This window comes from Ornithodoros turicata, chromosome 5, assembly GCF_037126465.1.
Source record: "Ornithodoros turicata isolate Travis chromosome 5, ASM3712646v1, whole genome shotgun sequence".
NCBI lineage: Eukaryota > Metazoa > Arthropoda > Arachnida > Ixodida > Argasidae > Ornithodoros > Ornithodoros turicata.
Window position 1 is genome coordinate 39,781,726 of NC_088205.1, and position 24,852 is coordinate 39,806,577.

Sequence of the window (24,852 nt, forward strand, 5' to 3'; positions counted from 1 at the left end):
ACAGAGAAACACCCCAGGCAAAAATCTGGAGTGGGACCACTTCAAAGTGGTTTATTGGACAGGTCCCACTTTGAATGTGGGACCACTTAGTGGCTGGGACCAGTTGAAAGGGGAACCAGTTTCACGATGGTCCCACTTGAAGTGGAACAAGCGAAATTGATCCAGTGGTCCCCTCTGCTATGTTGTCCGGGATCCGGCCACTTAGTAGCTGGGACCGCTGAATGCATGACCGAAAATAATGCGTACAAATACACATATTGCTCAAGTAAATACCGTTTATTCTGCTAAAAGCATACACTGAGCAGAAAGAAATAATCAATACATCTCTACATGTACATACAACGTAGTATAAGTCTGATCACTCACTGTGTCTAGACAAGGCATATGCCTGACTGTGCGGTGCACTCACGGACCACAGGGAGCTTTCCTTCGTTGGCCAACTCACATCTTGTATTTTCTTAGAGAAGATGTCACATGACACTCCTGTTTTCCATGCAGGTCGCGACATACACCCCCTTCCCCTTCACCATACGTTCGGAATCTTCTTATCCTGCTTCTCTTCAAGTTCCTCCTGAGTTTCTAAAATGAAACATCTAATTAATAGTAATCAAAACACCACGGTCATCCCTCATACCTGCGAACATTCGCGACGTGCAGTCCGATTGGCGTTTCACAGTGCGTTCTTGCCCCTATGCCGTTTACGTCTTCTTAGCGTCAAAACTCTTCCGGGAAATTGACAATGTGTTGCACAGGAACCATTGTCATCGCATTGTCTTAGAAAGCGCACCAAAACACACGCAAATACCGCACAGGAGATACACCATCCTTGCGACGGCAACTGAAGACAAAACCAACTTGCTGCGACGCGTCCAAGTTCCAACTGCCACTCTCGACCTCTCCTCTCCCTCTCGCCGTTTGAAGTTTGAATTTGTAGCCGCCGTGGCGTCTTCACATTACATCATCCTCTACAATTGCTTTTTCTTCTTTTTTTTTCGTTTTCTTTCTTCAAGTTATTTAGCTTAATTTTTGTTGTTGTTGAGATATATTTTTTTACATTTCTCTGGTACTTACTATCTTGTGATTATATTCACTTCAGATGAGAATATGTGCACGAATTGAAGTTACAGGGATACAGCATATATTTGATCGGAGACGCGCGCACCTGGATAAAAAGCAATAAAAAGAGATCATGCATGTGCTAAAATAGGTCAGAGTAATAGATCAAACAAAACCAGAAGGATATATGGCAAGTGTGGACGAGATGAAATCTCAAAGGGAGCTGGGAAGCTGCCCAACTTGGAATCTAAAGTGACCATTCTGGGAACAAAATGGTACCTGTGAAGCTCCAGCTGGAACTTCTGGAACCATCTGAGACCAGAGTGGTACCACTGATGTCACCAGAGTGAAACCAGCCACCCCACTTGGCTCCAGCTCGAACCATCCACATTCAACTGGAACCATTCCGGGACCATCAAACATCCAACTGGAACCAGTCCATATTCAACTGGAACTATTCTGGGACCAGTCCAGATTTTCGCCTGGGACGGACACAAAGCTTTCAATCAAGTGTGTCGCAGTAACCCTTACTGTATCATGACGAGACCCTGGACCTACATGAGACGTAACTTGCGCGTAGTATAACATTCATATTACTGTATATGTATTAGGGCAGAGTTCAAGCTTCCTAAACGAGAGCGCGCGCACACACATGCACAGACGGTGATTTCAGTTGTCTCGCGACTTAAAGTCCCAATTATTAACACACATGCACAGACGGAGAAAGACATCAGCTGTCACACACACAGCCATCCCGAAAACTATGCCAATCTTCGTTGATGCATCCACGAATCCACAGGAAGACTGCGGAAGCTCTCCCACTCGTATTAAGTACCTGTACCTTGAACTGCAAACATTTTGGTGCACACTCCACAAAATGAGAACAGCTGATTGCTGATTTCATGGGCGCGGCCATGCGAGCCGAGAAGGACAGTTCAACAGAGGGACAATTTTAGCTGAGTTCGAAGGTTGCGCTAGTCGTCGGTGCAACAATTTCCAGAGTGAACCGACCTCGATCAGCTCAGATAGCTCAACCCTTCTGCATTCTTTTTCTTTTTATTATGATTTTTGTTTCATTTCCAATTCTAATCCCAATTCCAGCTCAACCGCTCAGCGCGCTAACACTAGTACAACGTAGAGTCAATAAATAGCTGGTATAAAAACAGCTTTCACAGCGTGTAGCAAAGGAACGAAGAACTCTCGCTTCCCTAAGGAGAAGAGTACTTGAAGTATATTCGTGTTTTATGATTCCTTTTTCCTCTCTCTACGTTCCAGAAACATACGGCTTCTCAGCCCAGACAATATAGTTGCGAGCGCAGTTGACATACAGAAGTATACAGATCCCGTACCGTGAAGACCACCACCCCAAACGTGGTTGCCACGGTTTCGGTTTTGGCCCATTTGCACGTCAAAATTCAGGGATGGATATTTTAATACACGTGCGTGTTTCAAAATTTTTAAACGTGGTGTGGATTTTAACTAGGACAGTCTCCCATATCGGTATCTGGCTTTTGTTCAAGACGTCCTAATTAAAGATTTAATTAGTGAATTTAATTAATTAGTCATTATAGTCTTTCTTGGAAAAGATATGCGCCTGACCGTAGAACTCAACTGTGAAAATGACCTGCTCTCGTGGCTTTTGTATAAAAATTTGTCCAAGATGAAACACACACACACACACACAAAATAAACAGGAACGTGCCACAAAGGCATACTTCGTGGTCGTAGCCATTTTTACTACAGAATTTTTTAAATAAAACAACTAGGACTACCTGTACATTAGTTTCGCATTTACGCGTATGCGACTGGAGGAAAACCTTATCTGCAAGGTATTTTGACATTCTAATCTCTATAGTTCACTAAGATGTAATTTTTTTTAATGAAGCCGTTTTTCTTTCTTTCGAAAAACAGAAGGATCAGAATTACTGGCAATCTTTCTTCGTGTTCATTTTAGATATGAGATGAATCCTTCATATCTGCATGCTTCAAATTATTATCCACAGAGGTAACAATTGTTTGTAGTGCACCGTTTCGGGTTTTCCATTATAGAGATACCTGGCTCGCACTATTCTACTTCCCTTATTATCCGTAGGGGCGTCGGAAGTCCTTCACGGCAAGGGGGAGTGAGCCCTAACCTAACCTAACCCTACCTAACCTAAACTGGAGGAGAGCACTGCGGGACATGGATTTAGACATTGAGAAGTGCGGCATATACAAAAATAGGATCCACTAGCAATGACTCGTCCAAGTGATCTGATGACGGTGGACGTTGTAATGCAGATGGGGAAGGCCATCCCGCGTTCTTGATTACCTTGAGGCGTAAAAACTTGCACTAGAGCAGCAGAAACTGAAATGCTTGTTGATGGTTTCACTAAAGGCGGTATGACAAATTTATAGAAGTCAGCGAGCGAGGGCGTGTTTCCTCATTTTTTAAAAATTCATATTATCGTCAAAAGTACATTGATTTCTTCGGCAAATGGTGTTTGTTGCTGCAATATACTCTCTGTCGATTATTCTAGCTATGTGGTTGTGGCAAAAACAGCCAGATAAGCTTTACGAGTCATCAAACGTACCAGCGAACTCCTCGCTGCAGGATAAGAGCTTCCACTGAAGGCTTCCATGCGTTGAACAAAAACAAGGCAGTGTCCTTTGCTGGAGAGCAAATCTGCGTTTTCTTGTACTATTTAAGCAAGGCAGCTCCATGGCATGTCACTGCTCTCCGCGTAGTAGGTATGCACATACAGTATCACGTAGATAGTACCCATTCGGGTGAATTTCGTTTTTTTACTCGTCGTACCACTTTTTAAACCGGTGTTCATTTTCATTCTGCGGTAAAAGAGCTGAAATGAAATCTGTCTCGGATGAGACTTGCGAACGAAAGATGGGGTGGCGGGGTCCTCAGAGCGAGGGGGAGGGGGGGGGGGCAGAGGCACCGTGAAAGCTCCAGGAGAGGTGGACTGTCCCCCCTGCCCCCACAATCCGAAGCGCCTGATTACCCCAATTCCCGACGATATTGAGACTAAACGGGAGCAGCTTTCCAAGCCAGGGCTCCGGAACGAACTGACAACAGTAAAAAACGATAAAGAAAAAAAAAGAAGTGAGAGGAAGGAAGCAGCAAAAAAGGTATATTCGCTGGAACCGCAACGGGACGAAAACCATTGGAAACACGTCTTTCTTGTGCCGGCCATCGGCATTTCGCAGCCTTTCTGAACCCTGATGTGGATTACAGGCCCAAATAATCACAAATGAGCAAGCAAGCATCCTCGCTGCTCTCTTTTTGGTGTTTTACGTCGTTTGAAGTGCAAATTGTTCCGCCCAACACTAGCGCCACCTTCGCGTTCACCTAAAATTGCTCCTCTGTTGAACTGTCCTTCTCGGCTCGCATGGCCGCGCCCATATAATCAGCAACCAGCTGTTCTCGTTTTCTGTAGTGTACACCAAACTGTTTACAGCTCAAGGTACAGGTTCTTAATGCGAGTGGGAAAGCCTCGGCAGTCTTCCTGTGGATTCCTGGGTGCATCATCGAAGATGGGCATAGCTTTCGGGATGGCTGTGTGTGCGACAGCTGATATCTTCCTTCGTCTGTGCATGTGTGTGCCCTGGCACATATACAATAATATAAATGTTATACTACTGTGCGCAAGTGACGTATGCTGTAGGTTCGGGGGTCTCATCATGATAGTGTGAGAAATAATGCGACGGACCTGACGGAAAGCACGTTAGCTCGGTTCCCGAGTGTTTGTGCGCTGAACTGAACTTATATTTTTCTAAAACAACTTCAAAGAGTGATATTAAACGGTAGGAACAACTTATTTATTTACACATGGTAAACAAGACTTTCGTGCACGAGACTGCACTTCTTCAGGTTACCAACTAAACAACTAAAACAACTTCAATATATTGCAGCTATAGCGAGATAGTTTCCTTGGTTTTGTCGCATATTGCGTTCACTTCATCTGCTTTCACTTTTCGTCAAGTGGTGTAACCCCCGCTTTGACTACTGCGGCCTCCCTAGGGTTCATGTGTCAGTTTTGGAAACACTGAGGTATACTAATATTGTTACATGTGACACATTGTAGTGTACTGCAGCCAGCTTCACTGTTTGACTGATAATTTGCACGGTTACTTCTTTAATATTATTTGAATAACTTTCATCAACCTTCATGTACCATTAAATAGGACAGGAATCCATTATGGTTTAGAATTATTTTTCCCTTGCGATGTTCCCACACTAATCTTGGTGACATGTTCTCTCTCGTTAAATTCCTTTGAGTTGTATTTCACACTGCTTACAGCATAATGTGTTGAATGAGAAAATGTATGCTTCACATGTTCTCAGCATCCTCTACAGTAAATGCTCTTGGGCTAAAAATCCAGAAACTACACACGAAAAAAAAATTAACAAATGTAGAACAGACGACACAGAAAAACGGACACGACAAAATGATTGGGACTGTGTTATGCTGTAATTTGTGTGTGTGTGTCTCTGGTTCTCCATTTTTGTGAACGTGTGTTGCCGGCACCCTTCCCCTGTTGTCACAAAAAGAGCCTTAGACATAAAAATGCAGGTTGTGAGAGGCACATAAACACTGCTTACATTGCTAACCTGTCTATCACAAGACGTGTGAAAGGATTGTCAAATTAAAATTCAATAATACAAAAATGAGGCTGAAATACATAATTCCAATAGAAGGGAGAGTAAACATTGGAATAACAGGTAAATGTAAAGCACTGAAGCTTTGGCATTCTGCTGATGTGGATGATATACATCTCTACTTAACCCATGACATATATGTTGTCAAACATTGTAACTTCTTGCATTCAACATCAAGGTGCTATACCTCGTCTTTGCACGGACACGTGACACACCATTGCATGGTGTGCATGCACCATGGCACAAAGTTTCGATACCTCTGCTTGTTGGATATATCAAGCAAATACTGTGCCAAAATTGTGTGACCTATATGACATGCTGCATCCGCTTAGATATGTTACGGGAGAGAAAGACTCCTGGTCCTGGAGCAATTAAATGAAGTGCATACAAGTACATATGCTTTGCAAACAACTTGTTCCAAAGTATAATTATGTTAGTGTTGAATTGACAAAGCATTAGTCATCTCACAACAAAGTGATAAAAGAAACTAGTGAGAAATGCAAAGCCGCAAGCACTGTTGCATGACCATCACAATGGGCAATGATGCGTTTCACTTTTCGTACCGCGGACCCACTATGCTCAATGAGTCGTTTGCAGTGTTTATGATTGATGTAGGCCATGACAACTACAGATGAACTTTGTGAACAAGACAAACCACAATATATTACCTTGTAATTTTTGTCCTACTATTAGTTGAGCTTAGAGTGTTTCTGGTAGCTAGGTGTGCACCTCTCTTCCGATCTTTAGTGGAAATCACACATTAGTTACGTGTCTTCTAAGGCTCTTAAAAAAATGTCTTCTTGAAGTGCACACGAAAGGTACCCTTCGCAGACACTACGCTGCTGGCATACAAAACCCTTGTACAAAGTGCCTTTGAAACGGTTTCGAAATGGTTCAGTTGAAGGCTGTTAGGTTTATCACTAAACAGTATGCTCAGGATCAGCTCAGAGTATTCATACTTTGTCCTCCCAGGATCCTCTTCACTAGGCTGTGCACATCATCTGAATATTGTGCCCTCTGTTCAGGTATCAACGTTTTTAAGTACAGCTTTTTACCTTCCACAATTGCCAAACAGAATGCTGTTGGTGGTGGAAACAGGGAACATACTTTGACCAAATCTTTGCAGACTGCTTATTCCTGCCATAGCCATGATAACGGCTGCAGTACGTAAAAATAAGTTTGTAAAGGGCTGAACAAACAGACAACACATACTGTCATATTGTGGTTTGGGTATGGTGAATGAGCACGAAATAAGTACTATTTCCCAAATTGTGGGTTGAATCTCCCCGAGGACAGCTGCAGAAGTAGCACAGGAAACAGAGAGAGCTTAAGAAAATTGACAGAACTGCACAGACGTATATGGACTTTATATTCTGCTGCATCAATAGATCTCTTCCGGTTTGTAAACAAATGACATCATACTGTTCAACAGTGCCACCAATCTGGTACAGTTGAGCTATGCTCAAATCTAGGGGCGGACAAGGTCGCGTCTAAAAGGCACGGTCTTTAGGGGATTACGGTGGTCTCTGAAAGAGCACGCGACTTTCGGTCCTACTTTTCTTTCAAGAGGAGGCAACGAACAAGTGCCCATTCGTGGAACCCAGCCCTCCCCTTCCGATTTGTTTCGGTATCAGTGTGTCTACCAACGTCATGATGACATTTATGTTCTGTTGAGTTTCTTACGTGCTGTCCGAGACATGTATGCATATATATGCCAAGAAATGTTTTATTATTAACCTTTTTTGTAGTTTGAATCCCTTGAAAAACCATTGCACAGCACCAGAACACAAAGGCTACATTATGACCCAGTTTCACCAACCTTTTCAGCATCTGAACTAAGATGAACGATCATTAAACTCTCTGCTTCACTAAAAGAGTTATTACTGAAGCATTCACCACATCACCGATGGAAAAAAGAAGTGTGTGTTAAGTTCAAGAATTGGCAACCCTTGATCTTGGTTCAGGTAACCAGAGTTGGTGAAACCGGGCCTACGTAAGTCACCGAAACATTCATCACATCACCAACCAAAGTTTTTAAAAAGAATTGAGTGCTAGCATGAAGTTTTAGCAATTGTGAGTAGCATTTTAACTGCTGCCTATGTAGCTGCAGCATAATTACAACTAATTCACAAAAAGTAGTACAAAATTTGAAGGTATTCTACTCTATCTTCCTCTCAATAGTACTAAAAATTGTGATCATTCGAAGTGCTCATCCTCTTGGCCCAGATTCTGTAACAGATTTATCAGCCATTCGTGTTCCTATTTCTGGTACTGTTGCAAACTAGCCACTTCACCCACATACCAGCATTCCTAGGTTACATAGAACACGTAGTTATAAGAGTGGCTTAAACCACTTCGCACAAGTTGCAGATGCTGTTCAAGAAAGTTATAAGAAATGGAGTGAATCGATCCAACATCAACTTTATTTTGAGATGGACAGGGAGTTTCATCGCCACGGGCAACACTCTACCCCATAGCTGCTGGTGGCGTGAGAAAGGAAATAATGTCCCATGGAGTCCAAAATTGTCAAAAGAGCTTTGAGGGCAGGCATTTGTGGGCTCAATTTAGCCATAGGCCAAGCAATTTTAGAGAGAGGGGCAGGAGTCCAGATTATTGAGAGATTCGAAAATGGCAGTTTGGAAAGCTTGGTAGCGTGGGCAATGACGAAGAATTTGCTCTGGGTCTTCCCAGCACTGCAGTAACAGAATCTTAGGCAGTCAACTTGCCTCAGGTGGTAATGTCACTGAGCTGTAAATGCCCCATTGAGTCACAGTCCATGAATCACAGTGCACGATCTCGGCGAGAAGTGTTTTGTGGCATCCAGAAACCAAGCTCTGGGTCAACATTTCTCAGTATAGATGGGAGGAAAATGTCAGTTGTCCATTGACAGAAAGACAATTTGTAGAATCCATTGATTTGTTGGTCAACGAGATCTGCTTTCTACATGACCAGTAACAGTCATTCGCTATCTTTCACTATGATCTAAATAAACATCTCCCTCCTACGACGGTGTTCCCGGCACAGGTTTACCTTGCTGAACCACTTTCGCGGCACTTATCAAACATAACATTAGCGGTTCTTTGCAGGCTGAGGCCGAGGAAAGCAAAGAGACGTTTACATGATGTTTACGTGATTAACGTCGTGACAAATGGTTGACACAGCAGTTTTGCGGTACGTTTTATATGTTGCTCATCCTGGACAATTTTCACTACCAGATTTCCTGTCTAAAACAGCTACGACTGCCATCAATGTCACTTCACTCATGAATTCCTTCATGAGTTGCACGCGTGTTAGCACACCAAGTCGCTACACGTCTGAAAAGTACCTGACGAAATCGGCAGAAGAAACATATGCTTTATTAGAGCTTGCAGTGATTATCCTTTTTATGCAGCACATCCCCAACACCATACGAACTATCAGCGAACATTACTACTCCGTCGTTACTGTCATAGTCGCTAGGGCATTAAGAACAAGACATGACAGGTAGTGCAACCTGAACTGGTAACGCCGAGAACCAGAAGAAGAATGTCTTCCGGTCGGGGCCTTCTTTTATCGACTCAGAGGGGAAGCACTGCGCATGACGCAACAGCGCCCTTGACAATTATTATCAGGGACAACATGCGCGCCCAAACAAGATATGAGCAGGTAGCAACCCTATATACAATCATCAGATATGACAACCCTTCCCTCCATAACAAACACAAGAAAACAAAACAGTCAAGGAGATGAACAAATTTCAAATTACGGCACTCAAACTAACGATAAACATGAAGCATACAATTCTATGCACTATATTTAACAACAGGACGTCGAACTCGACTTGATCTTCTAAGTGGCGGTGTAGCGGTTCTGTCCTCTGGCGTACCCTCCGACATAGCAGAAGAGCCCAACTGGGACTGCTCCGGTATAGACCTTGACCCTTGTTCCGGCGGTGGTGGCGATCCAACAGGAAGCCCCGGTGCGCTCGACGGTGACTGCTCCAACACAGGCGGTTGCAGTGTTGTATGTTCACTAGTAGATTCACTGGTACCTTCTGGTCTCCTGAAGTGTTCCGTAGATGCTTCCTGCGATCCACGACGCAAGTGGTCTTGGTGACGGGTCCAGGTAAGACCACCAGGCCGTTGGACTACTGCTGACTGCGATCTTGAAGTCCGAGTGACCACAGCAGGAACCCACAGCGGTCCAGGCCTAAAATTTATTGCAAGTACAGCTTCACCAGGCTCGTAATCACTTGGCATACGAGCGTTCCTGTCATGATGCAATTTGCTGTACAGGTGCTTACGTGACACTTTGTCGCGTAGATTAGGATGTAGTAGATTCATCACAGTTTTGAGCTTCCTCCCATATAACAGTTCTCCTGGGGACAATCCGGTCAATTCATGTGCCGTGGTTCGGTATAGCTTAAAAGGGCACTAGCTAGCTGTGTCTTGAAGTGGCCAGTGCTTGTCTTCTTCAACTTATTCTTGAGCATAGAAATCTTAAGGAGTATGCTAGAAGGAAACCTCCGAAACTGTGACGTACGGGCGAGGGGAGCGCCATATTGAATCAGCTGCTGTTGCCGCGGCGCATGCAAACAAAGGAATCCAGTAAGCATACAGCAAACATAACGCCAAAAATGTTTTTGGAACAGTAACATACCGCCAGAACCCATGAAACCGTAAGATATACGAAAACACATACACACACACACACACACACACGAAGAAACAGACACGATACGGACGCCACATGGGGACGCCGTCTCCGTCGCTGCCTCAACCAGCCCTTACTACAAGCCTGGATAGGGGCGGACACTGACAAAATATGTAGCCGACGGAAGCAGAGGAGCAACCGAGCAAGTGTTGCAACAGTTTTTGGAACTGGAACTGTGGCTGCTTTCACGGGCTGGAAATACACGACGTTTCCTCGGCTGATTCAATATGGCTGCCTCCGAGCGCATACATTGAGAGAGGGAAGAGCCCCGTTCAAGTGCTTTGCTCTCCTCCGATCCTCCTCCCCAGCTTTCCTTCTAGCCTCTCTCCGTAAGATTTCTATGTTCTTGAGGGTCTGAACAACTCGTTCTGCAGCCCCATTTGAGGCTGGGTGATACGGAGGAGTTAAAAGTCGTCTTACTCCGTTGCGGTTGAGAAAGTCGGCATAGGCTCCCGACACAAACGCTGGACCATTGTCAGACACGATAACGTCCGGCAATCCATGCCTTGCGAAAATGGAACGCAGGCAGGAGACTGTCGCTTCCGCCGACGGCGAAGGCACCACTTCAGCCTCTACCCACTTAGAAAAGGCATCTACTACAATAAAGAAATAATGACCTTTAAAGGGCCCTGCGAAGTCGACGTGTAATCGCGACCAGGGCTTTCTGGAAACGGCCAGGGGTTCAGGGAAACCCGTTTCAATTCGCGTTGCCATTCTTGGCATACGGTGCATCCTTGAACTTTAGCAACAATGTCTCGTTCAAGCGTCTCCCACCAGATGTGGCTGCGGGCCACTGTCTTCATCTACGTGATCCCCGGATGGCCCTCATGAAGTACATCCAGGACTCGGGACCGCAATGCTTGAGGAACAACGACACGACTTCCTAAAAGAACACAGTCCTCTTGTACGCTTAGCTCATCAAATGCCTCCTATAAAGCTTGACGTCGTCGTCATCGGGTAACTCACCTCCCGATATAAGAGTACGACGAATCCTGGACAGCTGCACAGCACCTCCGCTGGCCGCTCCACGTGGAATTGCTCACTAGATAACGGCAGACGGCTTAACCCGTCAGCGTGTGCGATCCGCTTCCCTTGACGGTACATCAACCTATACGTGTACGATGAAATCATTAACGCCCAGCGAATGAATTTCGGTGAGCTTCTCTCAGGCACGGGCTTGTCGTGAGCTAAGAGTCCCAGTAGAGGCTTATGATCAGTGACGATTTCGAAAGGATGGCCCCACAGGTACTGGTGGAACTTCAACACTCCAAAGACGACCGCCACCGCCTCCCTGTCCACTTGGCTGTAATTGCGTTCGGCCGGAACCAAGCTTCTCGACGCAAACGCAATGGGCCGCTCTTCTCCACAGTCTTCACAATGAGCTAGTACAGCGCCCACACCGTACGGTGACGCATCGCAAACCAATACCAGTGGCTTATTGGGGTCAAAAATGAACTAGAACATCAGCTGATGTCAACAGTTCCTTGCTCCTGTCAAATGCGTACTGTTGCTCGGCACTCCATTTCCACTGGACCCCCATCCCTAGTAGTTTGTTAAGAGGATGCAGCGCGGTTGACAACCCCGGAAGGAACTTCCTGTAGTAATTAACTAGTCCTAGGTAACTAACATTTTAACATCAGTCGGCACTGGTGCTTGGGTAACAGCTTCAACATTGCTTTTGTCAGGGTGCATGCCAGCTTCAGTGATTACGTGTCCCAAGTAATGCACTTTCGGCGCCATGAAGACGCATTTGTCCAACTTCAGCCGTAACCCGGCGTCTTCAAGTCGTGTCAACACACTATCCAAATTTTTCACGTGATCCTCATCATCCTTCCCAGTAACCAGGATATCATCAAAGTAGACCACCACCCCTTGAAGATCTTGCAATAAGATTTCCATTACCCGCTGGAATACTGCCGGCGCAGTTGAAACTCCAAACGGGAGCCGCGTGAAACGATATAGTCCTTTTGGTGTATCCATAGTGACTAAACTTTTTGATTCGTCGTCCAGCAGTATCTCCTGATAAGCATTTTTCAGGTCCAACCTAGTAAACTTCTTCCCTCCGGCTAGCTTGACAAACAATTCTTCAACCCGGGGAATCGGGTACTTTTCAGGGATTGAAACAGGATTCACAGTGACTTTAAAATCACCGCAGATCCTGACTCGTCCGTCCCGCTTCACAACTGGTACGATAGGTGCCGCCCAATCTGACGATGGGACAGATTTAATGATACCTTGACGCTCCATGCGTTGCAGTTCCTCAGCCACTCGGTCCTTGAAGAACCTAGGATTAACACCGTCCTGAATGCGTAGCTTCACCTTAACTACCCAGGGTATCCGAGAACACGACATTATGCTTGGCAATGACATCTTCAACTTTTGAAACTGTACAAATACGCTCTGGTCCTGCCCTTAATGTAATATCGAAGGCGTTCATCCAAGTGCGACCAAAAAGGCTGGGACACGAACCAGGTGCTACGAATAAAGGCAAACGTTGTTCTTTGCCTTTATACTTGACTTGTACATCGAGGCGACCTCTCACCGGTGTGAGTTCACCGGAATAACTTCTAAGCAATACGTCGGAAGTCTGGAGCTTAGCATGGGGTAGCGCTCGACGCAAAACGTTTTCACTAATGATAGACACCACAGCTCCTGTGTCTAATTCCATTTCGAGAGGAATGCCGTCTAGACTAACATATGTCCGAAACGACGAGCTGTCGTTCGACGCAGTCCAAAGATCGTACACGGAAAGCATAAACGTCGGTTCCTCTTCCTGAGCTGGACCTTCGACGGAATGCCCTTTCCTCTTCCCGCCTGTATCTTTCGAAGTTGCTTTAGATTTACTTGTTCCTTCTTTTTGCTTCCCTTCGTTCGACACACTTTGGCAAGGTGCCCTTTTTTCCCGCAACTATGGCAGACGGTATCACAGTGCTTGCATTGTGTTGCAAAATGCTTTCCGCCGCAGCGATAGCACGCCATGGACGCGTGCTTATCTTTTACGAAATTGGCAGACATTCGTTCTGAATTTGTTGACAACACTCTCGAATCCTTACGAGCAGCTTCGATAGCAATGGCTGTTTTCTTTGCCAGGTCAAACGTAAGTTCTGGAATTCCAACAACCTTGTCTGCATTTGAGCATCGTTGATCCCGCAAACAATTCTGTCTCGCAGCATGCTGTCTCGAAATGTGCCGTATTCACAATCTTCCGAAAGTCTGTTTAACGACGCAATAAACTCATTGACTGCCTCACCCTCTTGACGAAGTCTTGTGTTGAATTTGAAGCGAGCGACTACTTGCGACGGCTTCGGCGAATAGTGCGTATCCAAGGTTTGAAGAATAGCTGGTAGTGCTGTTGTGGACGGTGTTCCCGGCGCAAGCAGGCTACGAAGTAAGGAGTAGGTTTGTCGTCCTCAGCATGTCAAAAACACAGCACGCTGCTTCTCCACTGCAATGTCGTTGGCTACGAGGTACTGGTGCAGTCGCTCTCGGTACTCAGTCCATGATATGGCGTCGCCATCAAATGGCTCAATGTTACCGAAAATCGGCATAACGAGGCTTATGTAAGGATCATATGACGAAAACCCGAGACTGGGAAAAAGACGAAAACAGACGACACAACACAAAGACACACTCTTTGTGTTGTGTCGTCTGTTTTCGTCTTTTTCCCAGTCTCGGGTTTTCGTCATGGATCTTAGCCACCAGCTCGCTTGCTTTTTAACCATTTTATCTGTATTATGTAAGGAGTTTCAACTTCGACAGAGGAGTAAACCGTACCGAGTTTCCCTCGTCGCCAATGTCATAGTCGCTAGGGCATTAAGAACAAGACATGGCAGGTAGTGCAACCTGAACTGGTAGCGCCGAGAACCAGAATAAGAATGTCTTCCGGTCGGGGCCTTCTTTTATTGACTCAGAGGGGAAGGACTGCGCATGAAGCAAAAGCGCCCTTGACAGTTATTATCAGGAACAACATGCGCGCCCAAACAAGATATGAGCAGGTAGCAACCCTAGATACAATCATCAGATATGACAGTTACTCCATTTTCTCAGATAGCCTCGTTCCCAATGGTAGCCGAACGGCCGAACCGCTGAAGCGTTGTTTTCCTAGTATTCATACGCGTAGTTTTTTACGCCTATAACTTAATTAAATTAATGAATAATTGAGAGATACGTGCTGAATACGACACAGAATTGCATAAAGACTCGTTATTCTGCAGTGTGACCCTCTTAAACACTGATTTTCTCACGTGAAACCATGCTTAACACTGGACTGCATAGACCCAATGTGATTTATTTTGACAGCGTGAATTTAAAAAGGATGGATTTTGAAGGGTGGATTTCTTAGCGTGGATTTCAAAAGTTTTATTATTAAGAGTGGGTAACAGGGTACACCCTTTTTAGCGACTTTAATGCAGGGCCAAACCAATTTTGAGCGCCCAAATTTTAACATCGTTCGACAAGGATGTGACTTACTTGTGAATATGGTCGCTCATAGTTTCGCGCTGCCCACGGAGTTCAAAATATGCCGCCTTCAGAGCAGTCGTATTGAGGCATAGAAGTTGGAAATCTCCGTGGGTTGTAATGCACTCATACTACAGTCATTCGGCAGTGCTTTCGAGCTCCTTGCAGCACCAGCATTCGATCTCCTTCGACATTATGACGCACCAGCCGCACCGGCACCTTAAACAGCAAGTGCGCATTAACTATGAGGACACGAAATTTCAGAGAACGTTTACATGTTCGATCACAGTGTGCGTTAAAAAGCTCGTCGCTTACCTGTCTGTCGAAGACAGGCGACTGATCCTGTTTGCTTCATCTGTGACCAATGTTCATAGAGCTTTGACTTCGGCTCGCATTCGCGGCATTGGCGACGTTTCGAAAGCAAGGCTCCCGAACTGTTCAGCGCACGGAATTTCCTTCTCGATCGCAGAAAGGTAAAAAAAAAGTTCCGGGCTCGAAGTCTCCGCATTTCTTGCGTCGACCTCCACATTGAAGATCGCTTTCCGGATGCCGTATCTCTCACAAACTCACTGACAACAGAACTTCCGGTCCGTGCGCCCAACGAAACATGAACCTCATGCTTTCGTCACGCACACGGAAATTGGCGGATATCCACTACAAAGAGGCTAGATTTCGGCGCCGATTGCGCGAGTTGAGGAGGAAAAGCCAAGCCGGTTTTCAACTCCTCGTTTGGCAAACTTTGCCGCCGCGCACAGCCAAACTATCTCGCGTGTGGCTTGGAGGCATATTATACCTTCGTAACAGATGCAAACGAAAGATTTTAAATGGTCCTACTGTCGTGTGGGTGTAAGGAAGGCGGTCTTGGCTTCGGATAAACTTTTTTTGCAGAGCTAGTAACTTATCCAGGTCCGACCTAGTTGCACTTCCCCACACCAGAAAACAGTACGTAAAATGCGAGTAAATGATCGCATAATAAAGTATTAGTACAACTGATTTGGGTAGGGATGAGCAATATCTGTACAAGAAGCTAAAGATACGTGATGCTTTAGAGTGAACATGATTGATGTGCAGTGTCCAAGAAAGAGTATAGGTGAAAGTCACACCAAGAACTTTAACATTGTCGACAACGCTGATCACGGTGCCATCAATCAAAAGTTGTTCTCTTGCGTTGACAGACTTATTCTTGGCAGCAAAGACACACGCCTCGGTTTTTGTGGGATTGATCCTTAAACAGTTGAGATCGGCCCAAGATTTTAATTCACGGAGTACTCTGTTAGCTCTCCTAATTAAGCCATCAGGGTGAGAACCGGTAAACAGCAGGCTCGTGTCATCAGCATAGATGATAAAGGTTGCTTCATTAGTTAGTGATACGATGTCATTCGTGTAGATACAAAAGAGAAGAGGGCCCAAGAGACTGCCCTGCGGGACGCCACAAGTAATTTTACGGAGGGAGGAGTGGTGTCCATTGATGATAACTTTCTGGTGGCGACTAGACAGGTACGAGGAAAATAGGGAATGCGCAGGGCCTCTTATGCCATACCGAAACAATTTGTGTAATACGAGCGTAGTACGCTGTGGGATAAACAGTCGAACGCCTTACTAAAGTCAATAAACACACCCAAAGTTAGTAACATGTTTTCGATATTTTTCAATATCACTTCCTTTTGATGTAACAGGGCCAACTCAGTAGAAAAATTTTTCCGAAACCCAAACTGGCAGTCAGAGAGGAATCTATTTCTCTCAAAATACGCAGATAAGCGACTGTAGATTATTCGCTCGAAGCCTTTGGAAAACACCGGTAGAATTGAGATAGGGCGGTAGTTAGATAAGCTGCGCACGTCCCCAGCTTTATGAATCATAGTAACCTTAACCATCTGTAAGCTATTTGGAAAGCAGCCCTGACTCAAGCAAAGGTTGAGAATATGAGTTAAGTATGGCTTTATGAGATCTAGCACTGCCTTAATGGGACCGATTTGCATGTTGTATACATCGAGTGCCTTGCTGTTTTTAAGTCGCATAAAGCTACGGTAAACCTCGGTCTTATCCGTGGGAGCAATAAACATAGAGCTGACGGTACAGTTAGGGACATATTTGCAGGCACCATCTATATTAATGTCACTATCGTTTGCCGCACATGAATTGACTAAGTTGTCGTTGAATTGCTGAGCCATGTCACTTTCACTGTAACTAATACCCTCGTGGATAACGCATTGGAGAGGCTTCCGTGGATGGCCAGAGTTCAATAGATAGTTGACGTTGCGCCACATGGCCGAAGTATCGCCCCTGCATGTCGAGAAAATATTCAAGGTCTACTCTTGTTTGGCCTTCTTGATCATCCTGTTTATATAATTTCGAATCTTTTTAAAGGTGCTAAAGGTGTCTGGATTCCTATTTTTCAAAAACTTCCTGAAAAGCTTATCACGCTTTCTAATCGACCTCAGAATGTTATGGGTTATCCATGGCTTACGAGCATGCCTTGGTTGAGTCCTGTGCACAAACGGGAAGTAGTCGCGATACATGTCACTTATGGCACCGAAAAATAAATCGTATGCGGCGTTCGGGTCTGTGCAATTCATGACATGGCTCCAGTTGAAAGACCCAATTCGATTTCTGAATTTTGACAAGCTACCTTCATTTATTTCTTGTCTTATCGTCGTCTCTCTTGGTCTTCTATCCCGGCCGCGACAATCGAAGAAGATCGGCACATGATCGCTGATGCTTATCGTTCCACTAGTAATGTGTGCAGCACAATAATTTGATATGATCACGTCGATTGTTGTACTGCTTGTGGGTGTAACTCGAGTAGGGGTGTTAATAAAATTGATGAAACCGTATGAATCGAGCAGCTTCAGTAGTGTTGTTTGTGGTGGTGATGTCTTGCTCATATCTATGTTGATGTCACCCCCGAGAAACAGTGTCAATTTGTTATTGACTATGTAAGACAGCATGCCTTCAAGCAAAATAAAGAATGATGAGGTGTTCCCGTCCGGAGCACGATATATCACAGAATAAACGTCATCCCCTGACAACAGTGACAACACTTGAAAATCGGCAGTACAAATGCTATACTCAGTTATGATTTCACATGACTTTTCCCTCACCAAAATAGATACGCCGCCCCCTCTCTTCCCAGTGCGATTCAGAAAATATGTCTGATATCGAGATAAGTGAATGGCATGGTGCTCATTTCGGCACCAAGTTTCACTGAACATAAGTATGTCAAAGGAGTGCTGACATTGCTTAAGCAGAGATTCAATTTTCTCTATTTTATTCGCTGCGGACTGGAGATTTGCATGCATGATATTTAATCCATGGTGCCCAACAGCCTTACACAATTCATGTGGAAGGATAAGTTCATGGTACATGGTGCTTTATATACGAAAAGAAGTTGCATCGTGCAATTTTATACAATTTTACCCAAGTCATCCATGGTCTCAATTCTAAATACTCTGCTACCTTGTGCCTTCCTAACAAAGGTAATTCCAGGATTGCTCCATACAAACGTGTAAGATTTTTCTCGAGCATTGCTGCGTGCCAGCCAGTACAGATTGTTATTTGTTTCTGTTAAGTTTCCCTGGACGTAGACAGATCTTGTGTTCTCGTTGCTTCTAAGTTTACGTCGGTTTTGCAGCCAGATATCCCTCTCGTTGGGATTTAGGAACTTAACAATTATCTTCGGTACCTTTTCTGACTTTCCAGGGTGTCGATGAATTGCCTCCATATTTGTCTTAGTGAGCGCTGGAGCCTGCAGAACCTCCGCTATGGAGCTCAGCTTTTCGTAAAGATCTTCCTGGGCGGTGACAGGAGTGCCATGTATTTCAAGGTTGCTTAGACGTCCATATTGTTCTAATTTGTTTAGTTTACGCTGTATCTCTTCAGTCGCGGATGAGCTTCCTTCAACCTTGGAGACACGTGTTTTTAGGTCCTTAATATCAGCATCTTGCTTCGCTACGCATTCTAACAAGTCATCGTACTTTGAAGAAAGCATATCCATGGATGCCTCAATTGCTTGAACAGTTACAACAATGGGGAGTAGCCTATCAATGGTTTCCTTAATTCCCGGGAGGCATACAAGTTGCGTGGTCAGCTGCGACAGTTGGCCTTGAATGACAGACAGCTGATCATCTTGGTCCTTTTGTGCAGTTTTTTTTTTTATCTAAGTTTAGCTGTAACGCAAGTAGGACAGCGCCAGACCTCCTTATCAAAATATTTTTTTGCTGCACTCGCTTCACAAATTCCTGAGCACTTTCCCATATGACGATGGTTTTTACAATCTTGGCAACTCATATAAGACGCACCTGTGCAGCTTCTCATGCATGATAGACACAAAGCATCAGCTGGGGTCACTTCATGGTTTGGGCCCGGGTTTAGCTCAATGTCCCCAGAACAGAGTAATAACATTGCACAGAAGTTGGAGTAATAATCACAAATACAACATGTGAACGTGACAAAGCATGGTGGCACCACAACAACTATCTGATACCGTTTGCAAATGTATTCATATGATCTTTTTCTCACCTGAAACAGGAAGAGCAAAGGTTTATGCCACAACGTCGTGCCGGTGGCACCATGCCAATTGTCAAGCAGTCCTCGTAGACGCCCTGTATTAGTCTGTTGCACAGGTATCGCTGCTGTTTCTGATCCAATCCGGTTCCACATTCCAAGGCAGTGACTCGGAGGTAAAATGTTCACTGAAGCCGTAGGCTGTTGCAGTGGCATACCCAGTATCACTAGGCACGTGTCGATGCAAGGGCGCATGCAAGCCGCTGGAGAACACTCAGTAAAATCCGAAGGCGAAAAGACAACCAGTAACTGAAACAGGAAGAGCAAAGGTTTAGGCCACAACGTCGTGCCGGTGCCACCATGCCAATTGTCCCATATCACTAACGTGTATAGGCTACCGTGCAAAATATTGGAGCATATCATCTGCAGTCATCTAGCCCATCACATTGAATCAAACTCTTTCTTCTGCCCTTATCAACATGGTTTTCGTAAACATTTTTCTTGTGAGACTCAGTTGGTATCTTTCATTCATGATGTCCATCTCCTTTCAGACAGAGGAACTGATGTTGATTGTATATTTTTGGACTTCAGCAAAGCATTCGATAAGGTCCCCCATAATGTGTTGCTTTTCCAATTATCCTTACTAAACATTGACCCTAATGTGTTGTCCTGGATTCAGTCTTTCCTTATTGGGCGGTCGCAATTTGTCACAGTAAACAATGTCGCCTCTGCCCTAACCCCTGTCTCATCCAGCGTCCCCCAGGGTTCCGTCTTGGGTCCGCTACTTTTTCTCATATTCATTAACGATTTACCTGGGCTTATTAAAGGGTCTCTGACCAGAAGCTGGAGAGCCTTTTCCGCAGTGGCTACCAATAGAATACACAAAAGCAACTTCACATACGAAAATGCATGCCTCAACACCTCGTAGTTTTCGTAAACTCGAATTTTGAACATCGCGGTTCACGCCGACGCAGGCACACCTAGTGTCAAACCAAGAAAACGTACGCATATATAGAAAACTCATCTGGTCATCCCACTGGGATGACGTCAATCGCCCATGCAATCAGCGCGCAGAATGCCGTCACGTGATCGAGCACTACAACAACAACTTTCAGCAAGAACCAAAATTTTTACGCCGATATACTGTTGTCACAATATCTGGAAATATAAAGTATGTATATACTTCGAAATCTACGACCTGTTTTATAACTGCGATAATCGAATTAGCGACTTCCGTGGAAAGAGGAGCTACGAGGCTAGCTACGAGCTACGACGACTTTCGGGATCCAGCGCGCTATTTCACAGCGTTAGCGTAGTGTGTGTATTTCCAAGTTTTCTTTATTTATATCTTTTGAAACAACGACCAATTTATCGAGGTACACAGACTTCATTTGACATGCCTCGGTTGTGTCGTCAAAGCGAGCTTCTCGGCGGGCATTCACTTCCGTATATACTGCGCGTTCAACCGCAGCGGCAGGTATGGTTGGCAGCGGATTTTGCCAATCGTATTTGAAGAATGCAGGCTATGAAACGGACCCCTCAGTTTGAGTACAAAGAACCTCCGCCTACAGCAGTCCGCAGTGCTTTCCTTGAATCTATCTTCCAAGACTGTTGCATCTGGACGTGACGAGGTTAGTGTCTTCTGTATAATTTATGCAGTGATTACTCTCCTTGTGAGAATTACGTTGTGGCATGCAGATGTTACGAGACCATTTACGCAACAAAGAAGAATACGAATTAAAGAAAATTGAAGTTTACGCACTAAACCAAAAGATTACTGTACAATTCCGAGTGTTGTTGAATGCAGCCATGCAAATGTAGTAAGCAACATCCACATTGAAGCTGTGTATTCCGCATCTAGGTGTAACATTATAATTGTCACAGCAGTGTGCACCAATGTAGTTCATGACTTCCTTGGACAAGATGTGGAACCAAATGTTGGAAATACAAGGCATGGATCAGGTACAAGTTTTCTTCTATTTGTTTTCCTTATAATATGCAGCATACTGCACATAGTAAAGAAGGGCTCTGGATTCTACACCAACGCAGTTGAAATCCTTAGTTTACCTCAAGCTGTACTATTGTTGTCTAATCTGGGGAAACACCACAGAGGGCAACTACGATAAAATTGCAGTGCACAAAAAAAAAAAAGAAAGAAAGCCTGGTGTACGACAACCATGTCTACAGGTGCAATGTACTGGACCCTCGTTGCAAAGAGGCCCACCGGGGGTGCCACTACAATCCATCCATCCATCCAGCCCCTCAGCTCCTTCAAGACATGCAAAATACAGTAGACAAAGTGTTCACTTGGAAATCAGACATTTACACAAAATTGCCTTGCAAATTCAGGATCTTTTAGCGCCATCCCGAACACTTGCCATTACGGTATGTAATCCAACACTGTATCACCTTACAAGGTTCCACTGCTACTGACCATCTACAGAAATCAGCAGAAACCGTTCCTCTTCCGAACAAATTTTTTCAGCTGATTGGAAATGGCCTTCCTGTGTCCAGTTTCAAAACAGAGTTACACAAACTTGTTGAAGTGTTATTAGAGACAAGCCACTCTGTTGTGCATTTGTGTGTGTGTGTGTGTGTGCGTGTGAAAATGTGCACGACTCGGTGCAATTGTATATTTTATTTATGTGGTTGTGATTTACTGTATGCTCGTAGTGGTAATATCTCAGTTATCGCATTTATATGGCTTTTTTTAACAATGTTAGGGTGATGACTTCATGGAAGTGGAAGGACCAGGAGAGGAAGACATCTGGCAATGGTCATGACAGTTGTCCGTCAGGTACAGGACCAATTTCTTTTATAAATGTGGTATATAGCGTGAAGTTGTTACTAACAAAAAGTTTTTTTGTTCCCTTTAAAGGAATCTACAGGTGGTGAGCACGCGTAAGGAATTGACATATCTCAATACAACTTAGACCTGCCTGTTGCATATGAGATGTGTGACTCTACTTACACACACAAGCTTCTGCAGGTTCGACGCATGTATATTTTGAAACATGAAAGACAGAGTGCTAAAAATATATCTGAGGTGAAAAATTGAGCAGTTCACTGCAGTAATTCTATCGATTTATTTTCAGCATTTTGGGAAAAATATAGTGATGGCAAGATTACATGTGTTGTACTGCCAGACAGAGAGTCGAACCGAAACGTTTAACGGTCCGGTTCGGGTTTAGGTTCGGCGATAAGGGTTCCGATCCGGTTCAGGTCCAGAAGGCAATTATAATGGTTCAAACCGATTCTTTCCAAACGGTTCGGTTCCCGAACCGGTTCAGGAACGACGGGTGCGAATGAAGCACAACAGGCAGGTTAAAAGAAGCTTCTGTGTGTGTGTGTGTGTGTTACAGTGTTTGAAGTGGGCAGGAAGGCGTCAGTGGTCATTCAGGATTTTGAAAGAGTTTGTGCGACATGAAAGACAGGATTAGTAGCGGTTACAAGAAGAGCATACCCATGAATTACTGGTTTGGGTTGACGTTCCCCGCACGTAGCTCAGGCCGCGAGGTTGTTAGCGGAATCTCACCAGGAATATCTGTCAACCAAGCCTGCTACCTTGGCCTAAGTCATTTAAGTAATTGAAATCATTCGTTACCAGTCAGTATCGCGAATACACGTTAATCAAATGACGACGCTTCATGGTATGTAGTTGGATTGGAATGGTGCGATCGTGAGCTCGGGGACTTTATGTGTAAAGGGCACGTTATTGTGTCAGCACTAACCGCCGCCGTGGTCGGCGTTAGCGTGAAGTGTCTGTGAAACAAAGACAAAGCAAGTGTAAACAGAGATATCGACTCATTTTAGACCCACTGGCGAGTTTTAGATACTGTGTCAGTATGGTCGTTTTTGCTTCTTTTATTTAAAATCCACAAAGAAAGCCAACTTGGCATGTTCTTTTCATTATGACCAGCATGAGTGTGGCCTGTGCTTTACTTTCTAGTACCCTAGGCACGTGGCAAACTTAATGCTTTAAACGGAATGACAGTAACTTCACCTCCTGAGCAATCATCGTCCCGAATGACTGCGTTTTTTCAACACGCCCCGGCTTTCAACAAGCCAGGAGAGAACGACGCCACACAAGATTATAGTTGGGGAAGAGGTGAACTTACCGCCGTTCCGTTTCATTAAGTGTGGCTAGCGTACAAGGGGCTTATGTAAGTTCACACGCGCACACGTTGGGAATTATGCTGCAGCGTTGTATACACGAATACGTGCTAGAGCTGAGCTCAGGTAGTTTGCTTTCGCAATGCATTACGTGCAAGAGAACAGAAGAAGAAAAAGAAAAAAACGAATGGGAGAATATTTGAAAGACCGAAGGTCGCACAGCCGACGACATATACGTCGGTTGGTCCGCGTATTGGTATTTGTATACAGGATGCCTGCGATAACGGTAGAGATGATCTCGAAGACATAGCGCTGTCTAAGAAAAACTGACAGTTTTTTGTTGCAAACGGACTGATCTTGAAATGCAGCGCCAGGACACCCTGTGTATAGCTGACTCTGACTAGCTATTATTATAATATTTCACTTAATGACTACTACCCAAAACTGTCCCTAATGTCCTGTTGACCTTTAATTCTTATATATATTTATGTGTATGTCTTAGACGTTAGTAGTCCTGGCAGTTTTCAGTTACTATCTGTTGCTATTTCGTGACTCGAGAAGATCCAAATCATTGTTGCAGGGCACGACTTTTTCGGCAAGAAAGACGATGTCTACGAACCTAATAAATGAAGAAAAAATACGAAAAATAGTTTTTGTGTTCATGCACAACATCCAAAGTTTCGCACTTAATTCCGCGTGAACCGGTATTTTTTTACCGGTTTAGTTCCGGTTCAGCTCCAAGATGGCATCAACTCTTTCGGTTCGGTTCAGTTCCGGTTCGGCCAAAAATAACGGTTAATAACGGTTTTCGGTTTGGGTTCGGGTTCGGTTCGACTCTCTGCTGCCAGACCATCTGCTATTGGGGTTCCATGTCCCAGTTATTATATATAATAGCTGCTTGAGGCTATTACATATTTATTGTGCAAGTTTTGTGCCTGTGAGTTCCTGTAAATGTGCTCTGCGGTGATCATACTGGACAGAGAGCTATGCCTGTATAATAACAGTGACTAATGTTCTCCTGCCCATAAACCTATTCCTCGGGTACATCTGCACCCTTGGAAGTCACTGGAGAGGCGTGTTAGCTTAGTTCAATTGGTAAGGGCCCTGGATCGGTAATACAGAAAATGTGGGTTCAAGTCCTACTACTGGCTAACCTTTCCAGTGACTGCCTTCTTTCATCATTCATTTCTTAGGCACTTGATGCTTTGTATGTATTTGTCTTTTCTATGTGTTCCAGTCTCAGAACACCAACTGTCATGTTCAAAAGAACTGGAATATGCCTCTGCAATCTGGGACGCATCCCAACATCTCTTAATCGACAACGTAGAATTTGTACAGAACCGCACGGTTTGTTGCTCGTGATTATCATCCTTTTT